Genomic DNA, 24,519 nt, shown 5'->3' on the forward strand with positions numbered 1-24,519 from the left:
ACTTATTATATTGTAAATATATTTATATATTGGTTTAGTTTTCATGTTGTTGAATACCTAATTATCTATTTTATATTTTTATTTACTCTAATTAGATGCTCTTTCTCCAAATATAGCCTTTAAGTTTTGAGAATAGTTTACTTTGTACCTAATTTCTACACCTAATTTGAGTACCGATAAGCCCCTTTGATATCTATGGTAATATATAACAATTTATTAAATTAATTAATTGAATAAAGATTATAACAAAAATTAGTTTAAAAGATATTTTGATCAAAGACATTTTTGTTATAAAATATTTTGACCAGAGATATTATTTCGAGAACATTATTATGACATGGAACCATTATACATTATATAACATTCTGTCGAGTGTATCCGGCCCTGAATTTTTTTCACGAGAGGATTTTCGATCATATATACAATATATTTGTATACTTAGTTGATCACCGTCTACAATAGGTTTCTGTACACCATAATGTTTACAAAGACGTTTTATTCCTTCAGAATATCAATTGTGAGTCATTTTCGTTGTTCAATAACCATAGTTTGTATAATGTTCGCTTGTCGGAACTACGTTATTGTAGTATATTCACATGAAATTCGATATTAATTAATAATTTATTGTATATTTGCGTTTTGTACTATAGCACTATTAAAAGTACATGCGTTCTGTTTGTACATAAAAGAAATATTTTACGACTTTAACCACTAAAAAGAATGATTACATAGGGTTCATAAAACGTATACCACTATTATACTTTTGAATTACCTAACGTATATTGTTACACTGGTATGCCATATATTTTTTTTTTAAATTAAATTTTCTATGTATATATTAAGCTAAATAATTTAATTACACAGGCACTATTCTGTTTAAAATGTATATTATTTATAGACTGCAAATGGCTAATAGTTTGTTATTAAATTTAAAATAAATCTACCGTTAAATATATCCTTACACTATTTTTAGATTCTGAGTAAAGTTGATGTTCAATGGATCACGAACGTGTGACACTATTACAAACCATTAACAAAAATAGGTAAATACTAAATAGTAAGGAATAATGTTGACTAGACATATTACTCGTGTTTATATATTCGTTCATATAAACTTATATTAATTCTATATAAGATACATACTATGTACAGTTCTATAGTTCAGGGCCAACAACTACACGCACACTAAGAAAATCCGGATGGCTTAAATCAAATTTAATAAATTTTAGTTTAAGTTATCTTAATTAATAAATATTTTAAAGTACTAATCGGTAATTTGTAATGGACCTCTATAATACGAAATCTTTCGTAATACTCTTCATAATACTTTATTAAGAATGTGTAATAATAAAATATATCAGATTTAACTTATTTTTCGACCTATGTTTACCGAAGCTCTTTAACTACGGTATAAAGGTTCATTGAATTACCTATATCTAACAGGTTTCCAAACTCCGTTAAAAATATTATGATTTTACAATATTGTGTAATTTTATATTAAACCCCCAAAAATAATTCTTATTACACCAGATAAAAAACTAGATATTTATTTTGTACTTAAATTAGTTAGCGAAAGTATAAACTTCTTATTAAAATTTTTTTGTTAAAAAATGAGAATATTAACGAAAAACCAGTTTTTAACAAAATTAATTTTGTTTTTTGTTATAGTTTAAAAATGAACAACCAACTTTAACATTTGCATTTAATACATATATGTTTGCCACATTTATAGTATTTATTTATAGGCTTTTGAAATTTGATCTCTTTTATTTCTTTTTTTTTTTTCGATATAATACGTGTAATAATAATTGATAATATAGTTATAGGCTACCTTTCTGTTTTAGTACACTTTCTACCATTGATTGCGATTCACCGGTATCTAAGGAACACAACAATGCGCTCTACCACGTTGATAAAGTTAGCTGAATATCTTTGACCCAGAACCTTTATCCTAAATTAAAAGCTTCAGGGAAAAGATTAATTATACTTCCTAGTATTTATAATAAATAACATCTACCATATCAATTAAACAATCCTATTTGACCACAGTGCAATTTATACTACTTTTATGCATTTAGTCACTTGCTGACATATTTTTTTATTCATTTAGTTACTTTGATTTTAATAAATAATATTTGAATTAAAGAATTTTATATTTAAATTATCGCAATAAAGAATAAACTACAAATTGTTTAATCATTTAAAATTTCTTGGCTGACAATGAAAACAAATTGTATGGTTATTATTATATTAAGTAAAAAGTATTTTACTTATATTAAATTAAAAATGAACTCGAAAAAAAAATTTAAAATACAAAAAAAAAAAAATGTCATAATGAACAAATTATCCAAAATATTAGGGTAAATGTTTTTTATATACATATATACAATATCATTTTTAAGATAGTTGATCATTATAAAGTTTAAGCTGAACTAAAAAGCTCAAGTATTTAAAATTGTGTGTTTAAAAAAAATAATAATATTTTTGAACATATTTCGACGATCAGAATAAAACTGGATTATATTTTAAGCTTATATTTATTACTACAAGTGTATTTTTAACATTTTTTTCTTTTTTTATGTCATTTTCATCTTGCAGAATTACCTATACTAAAAATATTGACAAGAAAATGATGGTTTACTAGAAAATATGGCAGAAGGCTCAACAAACCATTGAATTTAGTAAGAAATAACTGGCTTATTGTTCATCTAAAATTTAGATGAATGATCTAGATATATAGTGTTTCCAGAATATAAATAATATACATGCTATACACATAATCATAATGAAATTATTTAGAAATTATAGAATATCTTCGCTAATTTTGTGAAAAATACTTAAACGTATAAAATTATCAATTTAAGACGTTTAAAAATTTTATGTTGCATGTGTGTAGAATTAAAATATTTATTAATTAATGAAAACCATGTATATTTTAAGTTCTTATAATATACTAACAATCTTGATAATTTTTAAAATTTACAAACATTTTACTGAAACATGACAGAGAAATAATATTGAAGTAAATATTTTTATGCTTTTTAGAGGATATGCGGCTGTATAGTATTTTTTTTCAATTAATTAAAATTTATTATTATTATTTAATATTGTGTTTGCCTATTGGCTATTAAACATAATTTACCATTAATAATTAAGTATAGTAATTAATAGTTAGTATTATTTGGTGTAAGTTAAAAAACTTGAAAATATAATGTAAGGTTACTCATAAATTAACTTTACAATCATTTAAAAATATTAAAAATACACACTATGCATAAGTTTTTTTTTAAGCGTTTTAAGTTTCAAATTTTGATAAAATTGTATACATATTTGTAAAAAAATAAAAATTTTTTTCTTTAATGATTTTATTTATTTTGTTTCAAATATTTACCAGGCAAACTTGAAAATTATCACCATTATGTAAATTATTGTTTTCTATACAGTCTAAAATTTAAAATATATATTTTGACTAATTTTAAATTATTTATTCTATTTATATCTTTTCAAAGATATCAATATTTACTAATGATTTCGTAAAAATAATACATGATGTAAATATATAATATTACAATATAGGTATACAATATTATAAGTAACAATTATATTTTCAACTTACTATAAAACTGATAATAAAATAAAGAATTAATAATAGTATGATTAATTTATAAAATATTTTTAGAAATAAAGGATTTACCTATACAAATTTTATTCAGAATCATCTTTTATATAATTTATCATTGAATTCAAGTTAAACACATCATAATGATTAACGACGTAGTCTTAAAAACAAGGTACACTCGAAACCAACCATAGAGCAAAGTGACTTTCTTGCAGTTTTTTATTTTTAAAAACAATAAAATATTTGTTGATATTCTTATGAAACTACAAAAACTTAATTTTTATAACAACTGTCTATTATAATATAATTCGCCATTCGAAACATTTTTATTTAGTATTTTAGAAAATTTTTGTGTATATATATTTCCATATTTTTTTTAAATATGTAGTTTTGCCACTACAATCTTTGTTTATAATTAAATACTTGTAAAAAATATTAATTTATTTCATATTTATATTAGTTGCATTTTCTTAATCACTCAAATGCAGGTTAATGTCGTGATTCATATCTTTCAAGAGGAAATTATTTTGTTTAACATAATAAACAATGATGAATCATAGTTAAAATCGTTTTGAATCTATTTAGGAAATACGACGTCATAAATAAAATATTATAAATTTAACACATTTTTATATGTCTAAATATTTTTAAGAAATACTCCTTTTGTTTTTACAATTTCACATGATATATCGTACATGAAAAATCTGGATGAGTTACTCAAACCAGTTGTTGAGCACTTGGTTAATGATTATATTCACTTTTTTCAACACAGGATAAGAATCTATAAATATATGATTATTATAAATTTGAATGATTATCGTTTCTAAAATTAATTATCTATAAAACTATTACTTTTGTTGATTAAAAACAAACATAGAAACTATCCATTAGTTATCACAAAATATATGGATATTAATTATGACATTATTTACACAATTTATTTAAACTGTTATCATACTATATATTGCACATCATTATATCCAAATCATATTTTAAGAACCATTTATAGGTAGGTACGTGATTATTGTAGTAACCGATCATTAAATATAGATATGCATTATTAGATATTATTTAAAATGTTCTACTTTAAATTTTATATTATTTATTTAAAATTTGAATTAAAAACGTTATAATAAATAGTAATGTTATTATTTAGTATTTAATATTTTTATGTTGTAAATACATTTAACGATATATTATATTATTACGTGTTTAAAAAGTCTATTAAATGTATATTGTATATAAATATGTTATAATTTATAACCTATACGAGTAGGCACAATTTTAGTTTTAACGATAATATAATAATACGAGTAGTTTATTTTTAGTAATTTAAATTGTGTAAGTTTTTATAATGGTCAAGCTATTTAAATTAATTTAAAATTAAATTATTATATATAACATTATTTAAAAAGTTTATACATATTATTTAGATTTGTGTGTATTATTATTGACTATGATATATATTATTTAATAGGAAATATAAATTAAATAATATAATATATTGATATATCTATTAAATTTAGGTTTTTAATGTTTCAAATTTTCAAAACAAAGCTGAATTGAACACATATTGTTAAAATGTTCTCAACCTTTTTAGCTAGTTATTATAAAGTATTCATTAAATATATTTTGGTATAACTTTTTAAAGTATATTTGATATTTAGTAATAATAAGTTGGTTTAAAAATGTGTGTATTTTTTGGATCTTAGATTAATTTTTTAGTGGCAGATGAAGTTATTAAACAAACTTTTATAAAATCTTTTTTATTGAACAAGGGTTTTTATACATATATGTTCTTATATGGAATAATTAAAATTTCCCGTTTTTATTTTGATAATATTTCAAATATTGGAAAAAATTCAACTAGATATACATAGTGTTATAGTTAAAAATGTACAAAATGTTTTACCTAAAATTATTTTTACTTATATTAAAAATTATATTTGTTTGTTTTATATAGACGTGAATTATTTATTTTATTACACATATTTTTTTACACTAGTTTATGATATAACTATAATGTTTCATTAATATACGAAAAAAAGTCATGAAAATTATTAATCAAATTAATTTATATTAAAACTTAAGATTTCTAAATATAAAGTTTTAACGCTGTAATAAAATTATTACGTTATACTCAGAATTTTTCTTCAGATTTTGATAATTACTTTTAAAAACAATTAAATAATACAGCACTAAACGTATTGCGCTTAAATTAACACAGCGAAATGGGCGTCTCAAATCCTATAGTATTTTTATCTTTAGCACATTATTATAAAGTAAAAATACTTAAAATAAATACTAAATATTTGTTTAAAAAACTATATTGTTATTAAAAAAAAACCCAGTTTAAATTATTTAAGTATTTTTGTGCTCTTTAGGTTTTGAAGTTATATAGAATTCTTTAACTCATTTCCCTGTTTAATAAATAACTATAATGATTAAAAATGTATGATAGAGTAATATTTTAGGAATTAAACTTCAAAATTGAATGTTACGATTGTGTTAAAATCATAATGATCTATTATTGTGTACACTTATAATTTCATTTTTTTATTGGCATGGATTTACTTATTTATCTTCATATATTAGGTTTTTGAAAATCTTATGCTTAAGAAATACATATTAAATATTATGTTTACTTTAGTGTTAATAATTTAATAGCCAGTAGTATTATTACATTCACCAAAATAGATATGTATGATATTATACTATTGACTTGAATATTGATTTTAATAGTGATACATACCTATTAATGTTTTCAAACACAATATAAATGAACTGTAGAAACACTGGTTTTAAGGCAATAATTTAACTTAATTTATTTAAATTAGATACAAAAAAACACATAAAAACTTAAAAAACACGCGAATTTTTTAATTATGTGATTCTATTATTTATAACTTATTTTATAGTAACGTGGATTTAGTGTGTAAAGCATTTTATTTAATATTTTTACTAACATTTATTCTTCACGAACAAATTAAAATTTATCGATTGCATTAAAGTCAAAAGTTCTGTACATGTTATTTAAGAATTTCAGTTATAATTTCGTAAACAATTATTAGTTTCATTTAATGTAATTTATTCGCTTTTATACTTTAAAGTTTTATTTTTGAACTTTTAAATTTTAAGTTTTTTGATTATTCTATTTTACTTTATTAAAACGTATTGGTATAAAATTATACTTAACATAAAATTTAAAAAAAATTATTTTCAATGCAAAATAATATTTTCTGAGTACTGGTTACGTAAAATACTCAAATGATTACCATGATAACCAATACATAAATGTTAATATAATTTCTAATATTTAAATTATCTCATTTAGATTTTTATAAATTTTAAAATCTCAATTCGGCGAATTAAGCGAGCACGGGGCAGTGACCGCTAGTAACAGTATAAAATGTAAATATTTATTTTACAAAATATCGATGAAATAATGAATATAAGTTTTATTTATTTATGTTGTTATTACTTCGTTTATATGTTTATTATAAAGAGAAAAAACTGTCAAATTATTGTCTAGTTATTATAATAGAATAATAAACGGGCTATAAGAATCTAGTGAACTCACATGTTGTGTCAATAAAATTCTAAAGCTGGTTTCATTCTAAAATAATATTATTTTATCCTATATTGTTATACACACATTACAAGAAAACTTACAAATACATTAAAATTTCTTACTATTGCAGCCATAGTGTTATAAAGATTTTGACAATCCATTAATGTCAAAATAATAGTAATCATATTACCATTAAATCATTATATGAAATACACGCGTTAAAAAAAATATTCTTTAAAACTGGTCACTGTTTTATTTACGACTATGATTCCATAAATCGTATTTTTTATATATTTTTTAATAAGAGTCAAATAACCATTCTATGACATGATAATACAAAAGTGTATTTATGACTTAATTAATGAATAAAATATTTTATCTAGTTTATGAGGAACAAAACACGATTGACCTTTAATATTTTATCGTATCAGTATCGATCATTGTTCTCTTTCACAGTTAGACCACGTGTTGACTTTTTAAAACTCCGGGGGCACTTATACCTTCTTCGTTTTAAAAAAAAGATAAATATTGAAATAGTAAAAATCAAAAATACCCAAATACATACTTACGTTCTATTGTTATTAAACACCATTTCACTGTGTTATGCATAGAATGTATGGCGTATCATATATATTATATGGTTAAATAAATTATGTTTAGGATACGTAGGTACCTACTTTACATCTGAAGACTGACAGGTCAGCACTAAAAAAGGTAACCTCATCACTAGAAAACATTGGCTGTTCAATGATTATTAATGCTTCGATTTCAATTTAATTTAATTTATTTATACAGGACATGCGAACTTATAAAATCGAAAAACTAAAAAAATAAGAATACATCAATACTAAAGGAACAAACTTGTGTATATTTAACATTCACATAAAACTGACTTACCCTTTTTTGTAATATAAAGCTTAAAGAGGATACGATAAGTTATAGTTTTTATAACCCCTAAATAATTCTATAGCTTTTATTTTTTAGTTTTAGTAATCATTTAATTATATTTCGTTACAGTCGGTCTTACCAAATATAACTGAAATTAAAAACAAAAATTAATTTGTGTTTATAATGTTTATAATCCTTGTCTACATAATTATTAATAGTTCTTGAAGACGTTATCCTACCAATTTGTCAAAAAACCTTGAGATTTACGATTTCGGTGACATTTTAATATTTTTAAATAACGAAACTCTATGTAGAAAAAAAAAGGAACTGATACAAATCACGTTTCCACACGATTTCTTTGTCAGATTGTAAAGTAACCGGTGAAACAAGCTTTTGGCTTAAACACTATATACTATACCACTTTTGTTTTATTTAGTAAATAATATTAGCATAGAGTTTTTGGTTTTATGTTCGTTTGAAACGCAATCGTAATACATATCTAGGTCAAAAGTATAGACAGAAATCAGTAGCATTAGTTTTAAAATACTCTACATCTGAACATACTGGATAAGAACTATTAGTATTGGTAAACATTATAAATAATATAATACATCATAACAATGGTGCTTTAATAAAAAAATTAAACAGTGTTGTAACATAATCTTATAACATTTTCAGATTTGGCATGTCTAAATAAAACGAGTGATTTAAAAGAAACTTTAGTTCTCATTATTATCATTATTGTTTTTTTTAAGCTATACCAGTCATGGTGATTCCCGGAGTTAGTTTATTGTGTGACGCGGACACGCCAAAAGCAAGAGATTTGCATAATCCAATAAAGAAAATCTGTCTGTGCATTTACGTGGAACATTTATCCCGGACAAGCTAAGAGTGCATTTCCCGGGAAAAACATCTCTATCGTATTTTCATGCATATTATGCGTCTACAAGAAGTGCTCAGTGTGAAATTACACCATTAAATCGTTTAACTTGTTATTACAACACCACCGCTGGCCACATCCTCCCCATCGTGGTGATCGCAAGTACTAGCGACCATAATGTAATATCCTTTCTTCAATCAACGCACTGCATATCGTACGTCACCATAGCAACGATATTAGAAGCTTGCCAGGTGAGACGGATAAAAAGTAAAAACGAAATATCGTTACCTACCTATACTATACCTATACTATAATATGTAATTTTGTACTTGTGAAAATATCATAAGTACAACAGCCGACCGACGGACATTTATATGTTATTGTATTACTTTATGTATACGTATAATAACTGTGCACCGGTGGGCAGAAAATGAGTAACTTTTCTGTGAGCAATTATCGTGCGTTAATGTAAACTTTTGTCGCTTCAAAAAAATCAAAGGTCAAACTACTTGCAAACCACTGTGTTGCGTGACCTTTCCAAAAGAATACTTTCACCATCACATGTCGTTACAACGATACATATGCGTATTTTATATTATAATATTCTATTGTCATAAAAGAGCATAATATAGTGCGTCGGCCGACTTCCATTTCCACGTAAATATATATATATATATTAACAAAAATATAATAATATGGTGTTTTATCCCTCAATTTTTAACTTATATCTATAACAACTATAATATTCACGCAAAATGTCCTATTTAATTTGAATAGAATATCTACATCACTCAACAGCAATGAACGGTACAACAACAAATCGATGGGAATAGTATATAATAATATATTTAAACGTCACAGAAATCAAATTATAATAATTGTGATAAAAGTAAAATATTTAAATAATACAATAATATGTATAATATTATGCATCGTTATAAGATTAATCGGGCCGTAAACACTCGGAGTTTATTGGTCGAAGCAGTGGTGACGACGTTTATACCTGTTCGTTGTGCGTTTTTTTACCTGGCAATCGTCGTTGGACCTTTTGTCTCAGTGCCGCGCTGACGACGGTGCACGGTGCGCCCGCACACATCCATCGCAATCCATTTCGGGACGCGACCGCACCAACATATCGGTCTACAGTCAGTTTTGTCGACGATATTCCGAGCACTCGTAAAACGGCAGCAGAAAACGGTGACACGACAATAAAATATTATTTTACGGGTTGTATATTACGATAACGTGTACGATTTATGGGCGAACGCGAATACACAGAACGGACAAAAGAATTATTTAAAAAATAAAAACAAATACGAAATAATGACGACGACGACAAAAACTTGCAGCAGTGGTCAGGTGCTTGTCGTCGGCCGACCGAATTATGATAATACAGTGGTATAACGATGACGATAATGATAATAAAATTAACAGTAGTAATAATAATAATAGAAAAACGACAATTATAACAACAGCTACAATAACAACTAAAACAACGAAGACGACGATGACGATGATAATAAAATTTAAAATAATAATAATAAAAAAATTAAAATTAAAAAAAACCTGCTACACACTGGCCGTCGTCGTCGACAGTAGGCTTGCAGACGGACGCGGCCGCATTACTGGGGCACGTTCGATTTGGGCGAAAACCCGTGTAGACGGACTACGACCGTTTTCCGACAGATGGCGGAATGCGCATGACCAAATATGACCCCGGTCGGCGATGGGGTTTATTGAACAACAAACACGCGCACAACTCATATATTCGGTGGCAGTGGTGGCAGCGGGGAAGTCGTCGTCATAGTCGTAGTCGTCGTCGTCGTCGATCGTCATTTGGTACGGAGGTGGGTGCGGGTATGGCGCGAGGAAATAATAAATAATAATAAAAAAAAAAAATCACAAGGCATCATATTCTTCTGATTATCTGATCGTATACGCATAGTACAATGCGTGTAAGAGTAAGTAAAAAAGAAAAAAAAAAAGAAAACAAAATTAAAAAAATATACGTCCAAAAGCATCAAATTTGTTTGAATCGTGTGTTAATATAACGATTACATAATAATGTCGTCGTTGTTCATCATCGTTCTATAATATTATGTACTTGCGGCTGACAACGGAATTTTCTTACTTTCACCCGGCCAACCAACACTTCGGCGAATCCTCCTACATCCACCCCAGCGCGACTTATAAAAATATTTGAGTACACGGATTTTCCCATTTCGGTTTTACGTAAGCCGGCGCCTCGTGTATGCAATTCGTAGTGCGCTGATGCGCCGGTGTACACGAAAACCAATTTGAACTAATTGCGTCTTGCCTGTTTATACACGTTTTTATTACTATTATATCGGCATAATCAATTTGGAACACCTTAAAATAGCTGTTTGCTATATTTTGTTATATTGCCATGATATAATATTTTACCATGTTATACTCGCCGTATAATGTTATATCGATCGTCGTCCGCGTTATTTATCGTCGTTTTATTTTGTTTGTTTTTTCGTTCCATCATTGCAAAGTATTACCCGCGCGCGCGTTTTGCTCGAAATACTCCCCAGAGGGTCAAGTGGAGCGAAAAATAATTATCGTTGTCACCCTTAGGCGCCCGTACGATCCTGCAGCGGTGGTATTGGAATAGTCCAACCGCAGCGATAGTCTAAGACGATTACGTGTAAAGAATTAGTGATTTGTAATCCAGACCCGCGTAATATAACTGAATTTCTTACTTTGTTTATGATATAATAATACATTTTACACACATTTTATTTTTACAAGTGTACACGTAATTTTATATATACATCTCGAGGGCCTTTACAGAGCACGTCTTATGCGACATTGTTGTATTTTTTAATATTACACAATAAACAGCGATGGTTTTGACCTAATCTAATGGCTTAAATATCTACATTCTGTATAGTTGAATTTTAATTTTTATCGAAATAAAAGTAAAATTGTTATTTATGGCATAAAACATGTGATTTACAACAAAACTAATATGTGTATTATATATATATATTTTTTTTTTTGTATAAAACTAAAATAAATATTTTGCTTAAATAATTTTGATACTCTTTAAATATTTCTCGCGAACATAAAAAATCAAATATTATCTTTAAAGAGTTTTTAAGGATCTTTTTAATGCTCAAGTAGTAAAATAACCTAATTTCTTATGCAAAAGACTGTGCATTCAAAAAATCTTGTCATTGAAATAATGTGAATACCAATTATTATCGGTGTTATATTTTTATAAAAAATATAATTTTTTTTTTTTAACGTATTTTTATACAATAACCTTAATGCCGATATTCAATAATATAAATTATAGCTGTTTGGAAAATGTACTTTATATTCATTAACATTACATGCTATTCAAAAGCTATGAAAATATAGATGATAAATAAATAATAAATATATCATAGAGACTTTTTATTTAATTTATCGCATACAGGAATTATTAAAAAAATATTCTACATTACTTTATAGAGTATTTGATTTTTTAATGGAAATATGAAAAATCGTATTAAATAAAATAAAAATTAAACGATTTCACAATTATTTTAAAGTTTCTAATTAGTTTTGGTGTATTATTTTGAGTTTAAGACGGTGTAAGATTCGTTAAGAATTATTTCTTAATCCTATACGCGTATAATATGTTTCTTGACAATACGGTTATTAATATTTATTATTATTATATTATTCTGATGATGTTGAAATAACTAATTAAAACGTTATGCGAATAAAGTAATTTTATTTCTTTTGAAAAACTTTAGTATTTCAAAGAAGGGGATCAACAAAATTCAGACCTTCGGAGATTCATTTAGTAGATTATGTAAGTGGAAAATCTTTCTAAAGGGATTTGAAAAATAATTTCAAATTTTCCTACATAGAGTAACGTTACTTTTTAATCCCTCATCACTCGATAACAATGTAATGGAATTTAAATTCAATTTTTATCCTCCAACACGTTATGGTAGTCTACAAAAATCAGGTGTTCAAAGTTTCCACAACATTTGGCTTTTAATAAAAATTAAAGACTGAAATTTTCAAAGAATTCATTATTTTAAGGTATTCGTTAAGATCTATTGAGACTTCTGTAATTTATTTTTTAAATCATTTCTGGTAAATTATTCTTTTCATAACAATATTTCTTTGAAATAATAATGTTCTTTAATGCTTTATTAAACAATTATTAAAAACAACATTATATTGCTTAACCCATTAGAAAATATTTTTTCCAGAAATGTCTAAATGTCTCACCATTAAAATCATCAATCATCTATTAATTTGTAATTGTCTTTCTTTCATGTGTATTGATTTTAGATTCTAGAAAAAAAGAAAGCTGTCAGCTTTACAATAATGTATGGATTTTTTTTCCAGTAAATACTTTTCATCCTAGTACTAATAATACCAAATTATTCTATGAAACGTACGCATATAATCATTAATTTTATTAATTTTAAAATTTAAATTTTTTCATAAAAAGTTTCAGAATATATTTGAAAATGTATTATGGAATGCATCAAAAAGTTGAATATTTCTAGGATAATATTTAAAAACAGTTATATATCTATTGAATATTTTGAGCATCTTTGTAACCTACCTAAATGATACACAGTTTTTAGAAATATCGATTTAGAACTATATTAAGTTAGACAAGTTATTAAAACTACAGTCTAAAGTAGATAAAGTCACAAAAATCAGAATTACCCGATAATTATATTAAATTCTGGATGAAAATAATAATGTATTAATTTTGAATGATATTTTTTTTTTTATGTGTTTTTATTTTTAATTATTTATTTATTTTTTATTAAATAACATAAATGAAAATTTTTAATTACTCATTTTATGTAAGGTAAAAAAAAAAATACTTTTAAAAATATCCAATTTTCAAAATGATAATGAATATCATTAGTTTAAATATGCAATTTTATTCATTTTGAATTTTAAATGAATACAAAAAGAAAAAAAAATATGTCACGTATATAGATTTTAGATTTTTATTAGTTTCAGTATAATATGAGTTACTTATGAGGAACTTAGAATTAAATTTTGAATCATTAGCTATAAATATTGTCAGCTATAAAACAATTTGCAAATTCTACGTAGTTTTAACGAATTTTATCAAAATCTGAACTTAAAATGCATATAAAAATTAATCGATTTTGTATATTTCAAATATTTATATATAGTATGAATAGGTAGTGTAGGATCTTGGATTTAATTTTTAAACTCTTCTACTGAGTGAAAAATATTGTATCTATATTTATAGAAATAAAATAACAAAATAATGAAAATTAAAAATATCTATAAATAATTCAAAACAATCGAAATAGTTTGAAAATATTTTATTTTGTATAGAAAATGATTATACAAACATTTAATGAAAATTTAAATATCTACGGTTATTTGCTTTTTAATTACAACAAAGTACCAACATTTGTGTATAAGAAATAGCTGTGTTATAAAATATATGAGAGGTCGTAAAACTTCATACTTCAAACACCCAAATATTTTGCTTTTCAGCAGAATTTTTTTTTAATAAAAATTGAAAAACATATAAAGAACCTTGTATTAATTTTAAATATTTTTCTCGAGCAAATCTTATCGACATTTATAAAAAAAAATTTTTAAATAGCTTAAAAATTAGAAAATATTTTTAAAATTATATTATTTATAGTAAATAAAAAATGTATGTATAAATTAATCAAAAAATATAGTCATAATATTTTTTTTGAATAAAAAATTTAAAAGCTAATGAAAATTATCATAATTCCGAAAATTTGCAAGTTATTGAGTAATTAAAAATTCATACAAAATTTAACATTTATAGTTAAGATTTAAAAATATAATGCAAAATTTTTTATACGGTTTTTTTACTAGAATTATAAAACTGTAATTTAACAAATATTTTTTATAATCGTCTTAAATTTAAATATTGATATTATTTTTTTGTATATATTAAATACTGATATCAAAAATTAAAAAAAAATGTTCAAACATAAATTGTTTCATAGATATTTTAAGTACAAATGTTGTCAAAATTAAATATATAAATTTAGAATAACTATTTTAGGTTTATGTTTTAATTCAAATATATTAATTATGAGACTTTAAATTGTCATGTATTTTAATTATATTTTATTTTGTACAAATAGAAATTTTCAAAACATTTAGATTAATTTTATAGTATTATATTTATTTATACCACTATCATATTAACATCATTCTACGGTAAGTCGATATGGACTTGAGTATATACTCAAAAGTTAATAACAATAATAATACATGTCTATACATTTTATACTATTATAAGTTATAACAATTAACTATTAAGTATTAATTATACAATAAACGCAATATTTTCAACGAAAACATTCGTATTATAAGTAATGAACTAAATTATTATAAATGCAATATAAATATATCATAACATGCATTTAATTTTTTGGATAACTGTTCTCGCTCAGAATCTTTTTTATATTTCAAATTTATTATACTAATAATAGTTAATTTATTTGAATAAAATATTATATCTTATTATTATAATTTAATATTTATTATCTAATAGTGAATACAATACAGTTATAACATGTAAATAATTTAATATGAAAACTGAAAAATTTTGCAATAAGATTAATACAATATTTTTGATGCGATATATACATTGCAATTCTCACGAAGTTAAGCAAGATGAGTAAAAATGACAAATAAAAAAAAATAATTTTATAAATGTGAGCAGCAATAAATAATAGATGATTTTATAAAGACATATCATCTATCGTTTTAATAACGGGACACTATTATATGTGTTATTAATATTTACAATGCGTGATGTTTGGTCAGCCACGTTAGGTGATCGATGGTGGCGGTGTTTGCGATTGATGAAATGGTGGTAGAGGCGGTAGACTGTTGAATGCTTCGTCTGAGCTCAGTGGCTGCGTTTCGTTGCAAGTCATATGCCGAATTGTGAACTTGAAACCCATAAAGCTTAGCCACATACCGACCTAGAGGTCGCTGCGGTATGTACTCTGGTCGTGTCATAAATAGCATATGTGGTAAACCGGTGCCAAAATATGCACCGTCAATGGCTGCCCCTTTCGTTCCTGCTGGAGGAACGTACACATCCATGCACCGGGGACAGTAGATTCTCACCGTATTTTCTCCGACTACGTCACAAAGCCCTATATGACAAATAACATTTGGTTAACGTACATCCCGGATGTAGGTGGTAGTAACCACCGTCCACCAGTAACCATCATAGACATGTCCACGAGTCGTGCCCATCATATGCACAGTCTGGCACGGCAGGCACGACCTGTGATTTGTGTATAAATGGAATATCATTAACTATATTATATTGCACTTTATTTTAAATAATATATACTCTTTATACTTTCCCCAACATAATTTTATAGAGCCCCAAAATCACGTATTTATATGAAACACGATCTTCTAAAGAACCTTATGGAAACCATCAAAAAAACGTAACCATTTTTGAACTTATAACGTATTTGTACAACTCTCCGACAAAATAATAGGTTATATTTAACATCATTAGAGAATTATAAAAAATTGTATTTTTATAGATTACTATTATTTCTATTAGTATTACTTTGACTTTTTTTACGTTTTTGTCGTTCAAACAGATGAATCGTACTCGTAAAATTTCGTACGGATATGCACATACGAGATTATTATTTAAATCATAAACGCGTACATTATACACAAGTATTATTGCTTTACACGCGTCTCCGTTGATTTATGCTACAGAAAGTTCAACTCGTAGGAGTTTTATCTTTTCACATTTATATAGTCGCTTGCGTTAGATCTGTAAGGTGTACATCTGTTCTACAATCTACGAGATCTCTATACTACATATTATATTTCTTTCGCTATTGAAATAATTTATAAAAGTGCGAACTACAATGACACAATGATGCAGCGTCGTCTTCTACACAAAAAATGACGTACTCGGCAACATAAAAATGTAAAATCAGTAGAACGTCAAACCAATTGAACTTAAATAATCATCGTATAAATATTAAAATAAAATCACTTTTAACATTATTACCGGATCCTACATATTCCTGTATTATTATCATAATGATCAATGGCGATTCCAAATGTTATGATGATATTTCAGTATTACAATAAAATAAATAATTCGTGTGATATAAAAAAAAATTAAATGGGTATATAAAAGCTGATTTGAGGATATCATAATGCTATTGTTAAGTTTATAAGTAATACGACAGAAAAGTCTTGGTCACTTTTTAGTAAGTAAATACATATTTAGACAGAGTACTCATTATTTAATTAAAAAAATAGTAGATTCTATTAGTTTCAAGAATTATTGTATACCTGTTGTTGAATATATTTCAATTGGTGTCATAGTGTGTTAGGTTTGATGTTTAAATGTTTTTAATGTTTTTAAGTGATGTTTAAAATGTGTAAGGCTAAAGGGTTATAATGGTAAAAATATGTCGACATTATGATTTTAAAGACTGAAAGACGTATAAGGCATATTATGATACAGATTGTCAGATTGTATAGAAATTAATAACGAATTATATTTTGCTGTGACTTATGTATTATATTTACGGTGTTCACAAATTCGCCGATTATCTAAAAAATGAATGTATTCGACAATAGTGCAACGATGAGGGTATATTGTATTGTTTTATTTCAAGTCGAACGGAGAATGCAAGATTTTCTGACAACAACAGACACGACTTTCCGCGCCGTATCTTACATAATATAATATATTATTATGCAAAACGGAAGCGGATCTAAGACTCTTGGCAAGAACTTAATAAATGTATGGTGTGAATAATGTTCACAATGTCGACAGCAGTAGTTAAGAAGTTTAGATCATACTAATACTTTTACTCTATGGTATATGTCGTGTACGTTATGTACGAGGAGAATATTTAAAAGTAAACACTGCAAATATTCTCGAAAAGTATTTAAGTTTTTGAAAACATGTATATTTATAAAATTGTTAGTAACACTATTTTTTTATTTAAAAAAATAAAACTATATTTTTACAATTCTATTATTATCGTTTTATCGAGTTTTTTTTTTTTTTTTGAGTAGTGGCAATTAATATTTCTTCATTAAAATAAAAATGCCGAATCTTATTTTTGTGATAATTTCAATATATAAATATCGAATTTACAACAAGTAGTTAACTAATTTAGGTACTGCTTCTTATAAATTCGATTATTATATATTGAAATTCTTAGAATAAATATTTAGTTAATAATTAAAAACTAGTAAAAACTATAAAAACGATACAAAATGAAAATAATTAGTGTATTAGCGTAGCAACACAATATAATTTACTTATGATTATTAATATAAATTAAATAATACATTATAATTTATAGTATACTATATTATAGTATATTATTAATAAATACGAATGCATGTGAATCATATATATTTCTTAATACCTAATCAGCCTAATATTTATATTGACAAGTATAAACTACTTATATTTATATAAGTTATATTTTTCCGGTTCAGTTTTTTGTAAATTATTTTATTTTGACTTAATGTTTTACCAGCGAACTGTGCATCCACTATATTGAGAAGGTACTTAAGATGTTGTTTTTATATATTTTATTATCTTTATAGCATTGTTGGTATAATCAATAGAGTTATTTAATTTGTATATAGATAATATAAACATTTCTAATTATCATATTATTGAGGTATAAAAGGCCTATAAATGTTAATATTATTGTATTTATCTGTTGCTATGGTTTATTTTATATCATTTATTAACAACAGTTATATTATTATAGCAACTCATACCCAAAATTCTTTTGGTAACATTTTTTTCTAGATCAAAAGTACTACCCACATATGAACACACACATTTACAAAGGTATACAGTATACACAATACACAAAGTGAAAATAGCTCATAACATGACAAATAGTCGACTTCAATTGAAACTTACACAGTATACACATTACACTCACACATATACATCTACCATTGACGTGTACAAGGAGATTCCATGAGATACGAACCTCCCTCCAACAATTGACATTCAACTGTGTAAATTTATGTATTTTTACGGGATGAAAACAAATATTTTTCTATCATAATATTATACTTAATATGCATGGTTACCGGTTTTTACAGTTGATATTATAGAAATCAAAATTTGTAAAAAAAAAAAAGTTTTCCAGAAAATTACTTTTTTAAACATAACGACGTTATAATTTAAAATTTAAAAAATTTACCTACATAAACTTATAATTTTAATATTTTTCAAACACATATATCATCTCTTTGTATTTATAATAGAGTTCAATAATTAACTTTACTGAAACAACAATACAATATATTCTAAATTTTTTTTCTACTTTAACAGGCGCTTATTTTTGATGAAATTAGAAAATAGAATTAATTTTTAATTTTTAGGTATACTTTAAGTACTTAATAGATAATATAATGATTAAATTTAGTACTACAATTTGTTTTAATTAAACTGAATGTTTTTTTCTTTGTCTATATATTTTTTTCTTCTAAAAATGTCAAGTTTTTTCAGAAACTTATTTTAAAATTCTCTTTTTCTATGTTTTCTGAGGTTCTGAGAAAAAACTCAAAAACCCGTTTTCTAGCATTGTAATTCCCTACGGTACTGTGTTATGAAAATTATTTGGACCTTTCCCATGAAAAATTTCTAAATTTGCCACGGACACACACACATTGGCGTAGTGGTACCTTACAAAATATTTTAGTGATATTTTTTACCTATGGGCAAGACTGCTGAACGTTTGCAGTTTTCTCGCGGACAGTATCCAAAACAGCCGCCCAAGTATTTTTCGAGTATTTTGGCGATGCCCCGAGGTGTCATTACGTATCGGGCATGAACCAGACCGTAAAACAGCTCGGCCGCCGATTGAGCGTTACGATCGACTGCTGCGCTCGAGTACGGAGCGTCGTCCAGCACCACGTGGACCGCCGTCTCGTAGTCCGGCAACGCTTTCTCCAGCCCGGCGAGATTGAATGTGTCTCGTACGTACGATACATCGACGGCACAAAAGAACGCGTTTTCTGGCTTATTCAGCAGCCGTTGAATCCACGGTGAATAATTCATATTCTGCTGGTGATTTATCGACAGTGATTATAACAACATTGTCGATTTTCGCCTTTGAGAGAACGCCACCACATACTTGTACATTGTTTGTGAAAACCGTTTCGTGCAATAATGAACCTCCCGGGCTTTAGTCACAGATTTTTTCCCCAAATATGATGCAGAAGGTTATATTTTCTGTGTTTAAGTGTTTTTATATTCCCAATATCATTAATGTGAAAACTTGATTTAAGTTTGAAAACCTTAATAATAACGGATTTTAAAACATTTAAATTGTATAAAAGATATAAAACCACTATGACAAATATTGTCTATTTTTTTGTGTTTTTGTGTGTAAATTTAATTTCTTAACTATGACTGTGTGGTACATTCTCGTGCAGAAACGTTTTTCAAAATAACTTTATGGTAATTACACAGCAATTAATTATAGAACTGGGGTTGGAAACATGGGACCACTTTTAAAATATTTTGAGTTAGTAATTAAAATTTTAATTCTTCTCAAAATTTAATTTTAAATTACCTACATAAAACCCCTTAAAAGGCGGGTATGTGTGGTGTTCTCTTAACCGTCAAGTACTTTGGATTATGGCCGGCTGCAGTATAATGATAATATAATATTGTCGGTGTGAAATATATGAATAATAATATAGTAGTTATACCGGAGTCTTCATCAGTCTGGCAGACGGACGGATGAATTTGGCGTTACTATTCAATTTAATGTATGTTGTGGATGTACTTGATGCCGGTATTTATATTAATCATGGTAACGACGATCTGAGCATTTTCAGTTAGTACAACAATATTATTGTAGCCAGAATACACTTAAACTACATTTTTCAGCTGTAGTGTGTGGCAGTTGTTTAAATTTGTGGTTAATATAAGTGCCAAAACCAAATGATATTTTGAAATGAAAAGTATCGTTAAAAGTTCTAAACGCATAATCTTTATCCTATTTAGTATATACTATTAACTGATTAATAATATGTTTCTATATATTTGAGTGTCTAAACCTTTTTTCAAAAACAATCCCACGTTTTTTTGTCAGAATTTCAGGGATTTTTCTATGAAGAAATTCATTGATGAAGAAAAATAATGTAAGTTACATGGTGTTGTCGTGACAAGAAAGACAATGTAATGGAATCAGATTAATTATTAATGAGTTATGTAATAATATTATTAAAACTAATTACTTAAAACATAATTAGAACAGTAAACAGTATAAAGTTTTAAACAAGAAGATATTGCGGCTATGGATAATTAAAACGTTTATGGATGATAATAAATGAAGGAGAACCAGTATAGTGCCGTTGGAAATAAGTATACTTTGAGCTATTAATAAGTGGACAATTAGCAAACTGATGCTAGAATTTATTTCAGTCAGAATAACTAATATTTGAGATAAAATATTAGATGTAGATTGAGACTATAATTATTTTTGACGCGGTTTTTGAGTGTTTAATTATCCATATTAATCTATGATACATATGTGTATTTAAAAATAATAAGCGCAATGCCTCGTTAATTGTACGAAGGTTAAATATCAAAATTCTCGCTTATTCACGTGTAAGTACATACTATTGCATATAAAATGCATGTTTAAAAATATATATCTCTAATATTTATTCGAATATGTATTATCAATTTGACATATTTATATGTATGATGTATTATATTAATAATATGTTATCGTAATCATTTAATAAATAATAATATATTTTTTTATAATTTCTTTTTCGTTATAGGTATATTCAAAACCTCGTTGTATTAATCTTCGTAAAAATGATTTGTTTGCGTTTTGTATTTCCAATCTAAACATATTTTTAAAGTATTTTATAATTTTATACAATTCGTGTAGATCAAATGCTGGGTATGTTATAGACCATAATATATACTCGTATACGTAATGAAAATATTAATTCTCGTTAAATCAGAAAATACCATATATTTACTTTCAAGTATTATAATAATAAAACGTATGGAAACGAACTTTATTTAAGAAAATCGTTTCACGTTACACGAAAAAGCATACTCTCGAATGAGCACACAAAGAAAATCACATTCTCGGTAATGTGTTTACGCGATGTGTACATAATTTTTCTTTATTGTACATACACTTCACTGTGTGATCGTTTGGTTTATTCTGTTAAATAAAATCTAAGAAAATGTACAAGATCATCCGAAACGTATGTGACATCACTTTTTATCTTTTTGTGCAAAACTTGATAAATAAAAAAACAAGTTGTTTACTCGTACCCAATGTGATTGATATTGATTAAATTATATTTTTAAGTTCTTTTATTAATGAAAAATAAAAATTTTTCAACTTCGTTTATTTGTGATTTAATTTTAAAAGTCAACTTCAAATTTTTTTTATTCATTATACGCATAATGTTATCAAAAATTGGTTCTAAACGATCATATAATCTACAAGATATAACTTTTATTCGTACTGTTTTAATTTTTAATTTCACATATAAAGTGGTATTTGTAGCAGTGTAGCATGAATTTGGAACACTTTTTATTGTTGGCTCAAAATTTAACTTCTGAATAATTTTCAAGTTATTTCAAGTGTCTTCTATCTACATTGCAGACCAATAACAATCACGCGTCACATAGTAGGTATATTTAATTCGGACTAACGACGAGAATACAATTCTTTTGGTATTTATTTCTAAAATATTATACTATTATATATTTACACTTCTATCTTCTTTATAGTCTAAAAGTCCATGTATCAAGTTATATACCTATTATACGATGTGATGTCACACACATTATACGTCATATTTATGTTTTATACATGTAAGTATAAATATTTATAAGTGCGTATTAATTCATGTCAATATGTCATACATGTAAGTATCTGATATTTCGTATAGCTTATAAAAGACAGTGAAGTACACAGACACAGTAGTTATTCATAAGATCCGAAATATATGTATAATTATTATACATGATATCAAAATTGGCTGTAATAGTTTGATTTTTCTCTTCAGAATCAGGGAGAACAGTTATCGATGTATAAAGTGATAATACATAGTTCTTTAAACTTTTATAGTTAGCTATTTTTTATAATTCAATTTGTGTAATCTTACACAAATAACAAATGTATAGATAAGTTATGAATATCTATCAACTTATCAAAAATGAATTTATAAGACATCGTAAAATATTGTGAATTTACAATAATCCGAGTTTATCTACTATTATTGACTCAAAAATAGATTAAACTTAAGTTTAAATTAAAAATAAACGTGAATAACAACAGTAATACAAAAATACTATAGCTTTTTTTTTTATCGCATGAATTTAACAAATCCAACGTAGCTGCTAATCAATACATAATTATTAATTATTATTTGTATACAAAAAAAATATAAATCATATACCATGTGATAATATTTGTACGTTTATAACATATCATATACGACGTAAATATATGATTTACCATATAATTATCAGATATCGATACAATTGTTCTTACATCAGTTATTTGTTTATGACATATTTAGGAAGTTTCAATTAATTTATAAATATTGAATTTTAATTTGACATTAATTTAGTTAATTAGTTTTAAAAATTTAAAAACTTAAACTAAATTTAATTACATTTAAAAATATATATATATTTATTGAATACATTTTTGTGTGCTTATTGTGCTTTAAGTATACTAGTTTGTAAACTTTTTGGTTAATAGCTATATTCGTAGTTTATATTAATTTTATCATAACATGAACATGAGTTTACTCAAACTTTAGTTGTAGTAATTTGAATATCTACCCACACATATAGTAAATGTCTCTTTAGTAATTAGTACTATAATAATTAAATTAAAAATATTATTTTAAATTTATTATTTCTTAGTTATTATAATATAAATTTACTTGCTACGAGGATTTTGTGATAATAACAAACGTATACCTATTTATACACTGTCGCAAAAACTTAACTAACAATGAAGGACAAATTAAGCCAAGCTCGACATTGTCTGTTTAATAGGTTTAAATTAAAGACCCTGCTAAAAGAGGGATAACTATAAATATAATTGCATAATACATTTAAAAGGAAATAACTGTAAATGAAAATGTATTGTCAAACTGTTTTAGATGACATTGTATAAATATATAACAAATATCGTTAACTATAATTTCAAAATTTAATACCAACGTATCATAAAATATATTTAATTTTGTGTAAAAATAAAAATAAGCTATGTTACCTAATTATAATTATTATTAATAATTTCTCGTAAAATATTTAAGAGTGTGTGAGTGTTTAAAAAATCAATATTAGAAAGCTTTAGTTCAATTTTTGTTAATGCTTTTTAAAATAAATTTTACAAATAAATTTCTTACACTTAATAGTAAAATCTAAGCGTGCAGTACACCTATATAGTTCATAAGATATTATATGACATGAACCTGACGGTCTGTACGGTAATAAAT

The 24,519-nt window shown here is 25.4% G+C and overlaps 1 protein-coding gene and 1 pseudogene across 3 annotated transcripts in view; both read right to left on the bottom strand.

Moving 5' to 3' along the window:
• LOC112599096 (potassium voltage-gated channel protein Shab) overlaps window positions 1–10,568 on the bottom strand; it is a 51,884-nt gene extending 41,316 nt beyond the window's left edge. For all 3 annotated transcript variants that reach the window (XM_025345831.1, XM_025345830.1, XM_025345832.1), the window contains exon 1: window positions 9,985–10,568. The gene's annotated coding sequence lies outside the window, so the exon portion shown is untranslated. The remainder of the gene's footprint in view (window positions 1–9,984) is intronic.
• A 5,168-nt stretch (window positions 10,569–15,736) lies between these two features.
• Window positions 15,737–20,077, bottom strand: LOC112599231 (annotated as a pseudogene).
• Between the last annotated feature and the right edge of the window lie 4,442 nt (window positions 20,078–24,519).

This window comes from Melanaphis sacchari, unplaced genomic scaffold, assembly GCF_002803265.2.
Source record: "Melanaphis sacchari strain LSU unplaced genomic scaffold, SCAv2.0 Contig4_pilon_pilon, whole genome shotgun sequence".
Taxonomy (NCBI): Eukaryota; Metazoa; Arthropoda; class Insecta; order Hemiptera; family Aphididae; genus Melanaphis; species Melanaphis sacchari.